The 7164-nt window shown below is 34.8% G+C and overlaps 1 protein-coding gene across 1 annotated transcript in view; it reads right to left on the bottom strand.

Moving 5' to 3' along the window:
* The window catches only part of LOC127432109 (phosphatidylinositol 5-phosphate 4-kinase type-2 alpha), a 48558-nt gene that overhangs the window by 40506 nt on the left and 888 nt on the right, over positions 1–7164 (bottom strand). The gene's annotated exons all lie outside the window — the stretch shown is intronic.

Consider the following 7164-nt stretch of genomic DNA (forward strand, 5'->3'; position numbering starts at 1 on the left):
TAATATCTGGATGTGTTAAACAGCCTTGATGTTAAATAAAACATTATTGATGATACAATAATAATTTTACAGAACATTAACCACTTTTGGTGTATGAATCATATCTCTGACTAATGTTCATTGTTTTATTAAAGTGGCTTGAAGCAGTTGCTAAGTTTTTTTTTTTAATAAGATCCTCATTCCAAATCTGGAGAACTGATGAGAACTGAAATCTGTAGATGATGCTGTCATCTACTCTGTGTCGGTGCATTTGTTTTGTAGGCTGTTTATTTAATAGCCACAATATTAGGAAATTACTGAAAAATGTGTTTCAGTAACAATGCTCATTATGCAATGTAATTTTGTAATTGAAACATGGCATCTTAAAATTAAATTAATTGTTTAAATTAAAGTATTTGACATAAAAGGATGATGGAGTCATCAGGCTTTTGCCCCCATATGAGCCGGGGAAGGTGGGGAATTGATGAATGATTGCTGCTCTGTTGTTGACACACATTCATAGCATGCGCACGCATGGCTCGTGAAGCGCTACAAGTTTCCCAAACTTTTATCCATTCTGACAAAATTAACTTCTGTCCAATCTTCCTAATTTTATGATGTAGTTGTGTACAAAAAAAATGTAAGAGCATGGTAAAATATATACATCTCAAATATAAATTTGATATTCATGGGAGGGCACATTGTTAAGAGAACCTTTGTTGTTAACTACTCTGCTGGAAAATGCAGCAACATTAACAGTAATTTCAGTGAAATTCTTCAGTGAACATGAAGCCAGCTCTGTTGGCACAATTTTTTCTCCCACATTGAATGTGGACCTGGAATGGGGAATGGATTCACTAGTGGATCTCTTTTGTGTTCATTTTAGTTGTGATATGATATTATATTACTCATTCAATTTAAATATTATTGGAATTTTAATATAATAATAATAATAATGATAATGATAATAAAGTAATATTATACAATAAAAAAAATTTTTTTAGGTTAGGTTACATTTTTTTCTATTTATTCTAAAAATTGGTTGCTTAGAAAGCCTAAGTGGAGTCACTCAGTACACCCTGGATTTGAACTTGCAACTCCAGGTGTAGTAGTCTGCATCTTTACATGTTGAGCTATGCAGGCCCCCATGTAATTTCTCAGCTTTAAAACCTTCTGGCTTTTATTTTGGCGGAACATTCCAGGAGAACTTTGAGCTGCGCTAACCACCTTGTCAGCAATGCAATTCTCCAGTGCAGCGATTAGTTATAAACTATAAACTACAATTATCAAACCACCTTTGGTTGTCTTAAATAACTGATTTATGACAGTAATAATAATAACATGTAATGTATACATACATTGGCTTTGTTCTGTCGATGTTCTAAACCTGCTTTTGAAGCGTCCTTCTATTTAAATAGCCTAGTCACATTGCAAAACAAACTCCATGCAGAGGAGGGCGCCATTATACTGTAGAACAGAGGAGTTCAGACTGTAGAATACTCCAGCGCTGGCCATGGAGAAATTAGTCAAAAAATAACTATCGGAAACTATCATAGTTGATTTTTTCCGATAGCCGATAGTTAAAAAATATGAAACTATCGGCCCCGATTAATCAGTAAATGGTATGGGACTTTTGAGACCGATACCAATACCGATTTTAGAGGGGGGAAATTCACCGATTACCAATATGGTGGCCGATATCGTTCATTTTTGAGCTGGAATGAAAACAGACCTTTTAAAATAAAATAAATAGCTAAAAAAACATCAGTATTACTGTTTAGTATCAGTCAAATGCTGACTATATTAATACTGCCGAGTCAAGATAAACAGCGGCAGCTGTGTTGCACTGTATTCTGCTTTACAAGTTCAGGGGAAACTTTCAACGGTGGAAAACCAGACTTTTAAATATTACATTTTATAAATGACACGACTGGAATTGTTCGGTTGAAGGGGGTACCAAACTGTGAATCCTGAACAAAACAGTTTGAATACATGTTTACTCATTAGCTTCCAATCAGCTGACAACAATAAAAGTAGCTACATGATAAGCTAGTTAGCTATAAGCTCGTTGTCACGGAGAGTAAAAGATGGACGTCGTTTATTTTACTTTTCAGCATTGTGTCTCATCAACTAGGTAACAATGTAGCGAGAAATCAACACTCAACAGACACAATCCTTTTTTTTTGTCTGCTTAAAGGCACAGTTAACTTAGTGCATGTAAACTTCTGATCCACTGGAATTGTGATATAGTCAATTAAAAGTGAAATAATCTGTCTGTAAACAATTGTTGGAAAAATTACTCATGTCATGCACAAAGTAGATGTCCTGAACGACTTGCCAAAACTATAGTTTGCTAATATGAAATCTGTGGAGTAGTTAAAAAATTAGTTTTAATGACTTCAACCTAAGTGTATGTAAACTTCTGACTTCAACTGTATTTCTAATCAAAGCTTTCTAAATGAGCTGTAAAGACTTGATGATCAGCATTTGCCTTAGGCTGAGTAAAAATAAAATAGTGTGTCTATTTTTCCAGTGCCACTGATCGGCTGCTGTATCTTGAGTATTTTTAGGAACTCCTTATGCAATCCAGACACAGACAGAGCAACTCTTGCTCAGGGCGGGAGAGTCTGGGAAGCATGGAAGGCTTAACAAAAAGAAAAGTAAGCGATAAAGGGAGAGTAAAGACCTGTATAAAGCAGAAAGGGCGGTGGAGGAACTATGATTCTAATGGACTAAAACAACTGCATCCCACAGTGTTTGATTTCAGTAAGCATAAAAATTTAATATTCCCTTTATTAGAATGAATTCACATATCAATACCAATGCACATACAAATTAGTCTCTTAAGCAGGCACACAACAATCAGATTGAAATACAAAAGCTGAGATGCTCCTTGAAATGGCAGAGAATAAGGTAACATTATATTCCCCATTCAGTGGTTTGCTAATCAAATTCAAGCAGTGGTCCTGAGTGGTCAAGAGCTGCTGCTTTCTGTTTAGTAGTCTGAGCTCAATGAAGGCCTGCAGCTGCATGCATGATTTATTAGCAATGAAAGCACCACAGAGAGCTGCACAAACTACTCCACCCTTAACTTTTCTTGACCACATTGTCCTTAAGTTTGCAAAACAGCCTGATATCCAAACTATCCAACTATAGGTTTCAAGGCCCATTTGAAGTCTAGAGATTGTAGTACCATGGCTTGGCTTCAATCAGTGGAAGTCAAAGTATTTAACTAATGGGGCTTCCAGAGATACAGTTCATTTAAGGAAATCAGTCAATTGAAATAAATTCATTAGGCCCTAATCTAATCTAATCAATGTGTATGGAAAATTTCTGGGACCTTTTATTTCAGCTCATGAAACATGTGACCAACACTTTACATGTTGCGTTTACATTTTTGTTCAGTGTATTTCTGCGGAGTTATAAAATGATGAAATGAAATCTCAAAGGTTTTGTTTCATGACAACTAGGACTCGGTTTAATCAGATTCAGAGCATTAAAATAACATTAAAATATTTATAATAAAATATATATAACAAATTATATTTTATTAAAAAATTATAAAATATATGAGTTAAAAGACAAGTGTAAATGTGACCAAAACTAAAGTTTACCAAAAAGAGAGACATATTTGAATTATTTAGAAATAGTTTGATATTTATTTAATTTTTCATGTCATTAATAATTTTTTAAAGCCTTAAAAGGAAATCATAGTTTATCCATATTTTATTATTTGATTTATATATTTGACGTTAAATATGTAAAAATGACTTCTCAAGGTGAATGAAGCACACCTTAAAAAAATGACAATTATATGACAATTAATCATGAAAGCCCTTATCGAGACAATTAATCGTCACAGCCCTTAAAAAGACAATTAATCGTCATAATCGCAATTATTTGTTTGACAATTAATCGTCAGCCAAATTTCATAATCGTGACAGCCCTTGGTGTGACACAAAATAATTTTGTATGACAATCTAAACAATGATCACTACATGCTTTTAAAATTATGATTAGGGCTGGGAATTGCTACAGACCTCCCGATTCAATATTACAAAGATATTTAGTAGGCAATTCAATAGGCCTGTCACGATTATTAAATACTCATCTGAATGCGGTTATTTGATCTAACTGCAGTTATTTGAGATAACCACAATTATTGTGCACTTCAAATTCCAATCACATTTTAATGCCCAAATAAAAGTTCCTTTTTTTCAGTGTCACTTTTTCAAATGGGTTAGGATTAGATTAGGGGTTAGGATGTCAACCATCCACATAGGCCATATTTATTTATTGTAAATAAACAAATAAATTTGAAAAATTACCAGTGAGAATGGTATGTGTGTGTGAGACTGGAAAATAAACTTTAAGATGCACAAACCTTTATTACACCCAAGAAAAGTAGACAGCTACCATTTGGAAAAATCACATCACAAAAGAAGCAAACTGAAAATAAGTTGGTGTAAAGAATGACATTTTAAGAAACTTTTATGAAATACACCAAAGGAATGCTGTGCGATTGGTCTTTGACAGTTCATTTATGGAGAAATGTGAAACAAATGGCTGGAGGTGAAGGCCATCTATTCCAAACTGCTAAAAACCAGTTACAAACACAAATGGACACCTTGGACACCTAGACACCTAAATCTAGACTGACATTTATGGACGCTTTTTGGTATTTTTCTAACAAGCTTTGCCAATCTTCACCTTAGAAGCACAACGTTAAACAGACACACAACAAATAACCTATATGAATATGAACTGCTCTTGACAGAAAGTTGTATAAGAGGAAAACATCCCCAATGATTGTCTATTTAAAGACAGTTAAATGCAATGAAAATGCTGCAAGCCATAACAGTTAGTATTCAGCAGCAGACCCACATGCTTATCATCTTGCAACCAAAGCTTCCAACAGGAAATGATTACTCACCCACAAAGTCACTACTGTAACAGATATTATTTTGCAACCTCTGTGCATGCACATAAAAGACAGAACATAAAAGCCTGACTTACAAAACTGACTGTAGTCAGGTAATACGAGTAGCCATTACTTGTTGAATGGTGACAAATTACTCTTTGCATAAACATTGAAATGTTTGGTTGACAGGCTGTTTATAAGGAATATGCAACTGCAAGAGTCTGAAGGAGCCAAAACAGAATGCTGTCGATTAAAAACAAGTGCAAAAATCAAAGCAGAAGTCTGCATAACGATGCAGACCATGATAATCCATGATGATCATGAATTGCATGAACCCAACAGATGGTGACAATTATTATTACAACTACATATAGAGTAGAGGTCGACTGAAAATATCGGACGATATTCAGATTTTTTTAATTATCGCATCGGCCGATACATTTTCCTGTTTGGACGATTTTTTCATGAAGGCGCTGAAAATCGCCTGCTTGCATGTGAAGCGACTAAGACATGTAAACGACCAGTCACAGTTCGTTTTGTTGTTACATGTTACTACAATAATAAACCGGTGTGCAACACAGTCTCATTTAAATGGTCCGCATATCAGAGCCGCGGCAGACGCGTTTGAGCTCATAATGTTAAAGTGCTCGCCTGTTTCATTCTCCCTCACTCTCCTCAACAGTTCCCTGTAACTTTTAACTGTCTTGTCTAATTATAAAAAGGCAAATATCAATAAAACTAATATAATATACCATGTGCTCAAATGCACATATCTGTTTAAACAGATGTAATAAACAAACCTCATACAATTTGAACAGATCCAGCATCCTGTGGAGAGCTCATTTATTTACTTTTAAAGCACATATTCTATCAGCCTCCCCTCAACAGTTCCCTGTAACTTTTCTAATGATAAAAGGCAAATATCAATAAAACTTCTATTATATACAGTGTGCAAATATGCAGATATCTTGTTTAATCATATGTAATTCCCGAACCTCACAAAAATCCAGCATTTTCTTCCCGTCGAGCACTCATCTAATATCTTCCTCTGAAGCGTGTATTCTATCAGCCAGAATCAAAACTTCAGGATTAGGATCAAAAGTTCCTCTGATTCACAAATCATGACGGACACGACAATCATGACAATCCAAGCAGGCGATCCAGGCCGTTTAAACTGTCAGGAGATTGCTTCTCGCGCTGGATCCGCACAACCGCGTGAGTGCAACCAAAGTCTTTCTACCAAGTCAGTTCACGGTCGGCCTGTTGGACTGTTTGGAACGCTCTCAGGAGGCTATTTCCAGTCATGCCAGTGCAGCTCCAATCTACTTGAATGGGGAAAGACCAAAATCTCCAAAACGGTTGGTCAAGATTACGATCAAAGAACATATTTCAAATCAGCAGTAAAATCTGACAACACTGGTATCATAAATCGTGCTTCTTTACCTCAGATTACGCTACAAAAAAAGCAATTTTCCCAGCTTTTATAGCTAATGCGCATGCTCATTCTCGAGTTGATTGACAGGCGATGTCTGTATCTAAAAGGTGATTGGCTCTTTTACCTGTAAGGTGGGACTTCCTATCTACATCCATTGACCGTTGGCTTCAGTTGGGCATTCTAATTTCTCCCATTCATTTAAATAGAAGTGGCCCATCTCTGCTAAATAGTCTCTGGTGCAACTTCAAAGTAAATGCTCTTCATGTGTGCTATAAGTAGTCTTATTCACTATGCACTGTATGTACAATTGTTTAGATTCTGAATTTTTAGAGAAAATGCGATTGCTAACATAGACATGCCATCCATGGTTGCTGGACTACTGTGTGTACTGTTATTTCCTTCTTCCTAATATATTAACAATTTCTTCATGTGCAAATAAATTACTAAAATTGTATGACTACACAGAAATCAGAAGAAACAGCTATCTACCATTTAAAATACAATATATATATATATATATATATATATATATATATATATATATATATATATATATATTAGATTATTTTTTACAAAGTTAAAGTTTTGTGTGAAATTGAGTAAATATATAAGAGGGTTTTTTTTTTTTTTTTTTTTTTTTTTTGTTATTGACTATATTAACTTGTGTGATATATCTGCATTGTATCTGTCTATCGGCCACCCTGCTCTCTGGATATCGGCATCGGCCACTAATAGATATACACACATACTGAACTTCTGTATTCTCGTTAACTCGTCAATAAATGACAATTAGAAGATCAATACATGACAGAAACATAAAGGAAAAGAT

This window comes from Myxocyprinus asiaticus, chromosome 41 (genome assembly GCF_019703515.2).
Source record: "Myxocyprinus asiaticus isolate MX2 ecotype Aquarium Trade chromosome 41, UBuf_Myxa_2, whole genome shotgun sequence".
NCBI classification, from domain to species: Eukaryota; Metazoa; Chordata; class Actinopteri; order Cypriniformes; family Catostomidae; genus Myxocyprinus; species Myxocyprinus asiaticus.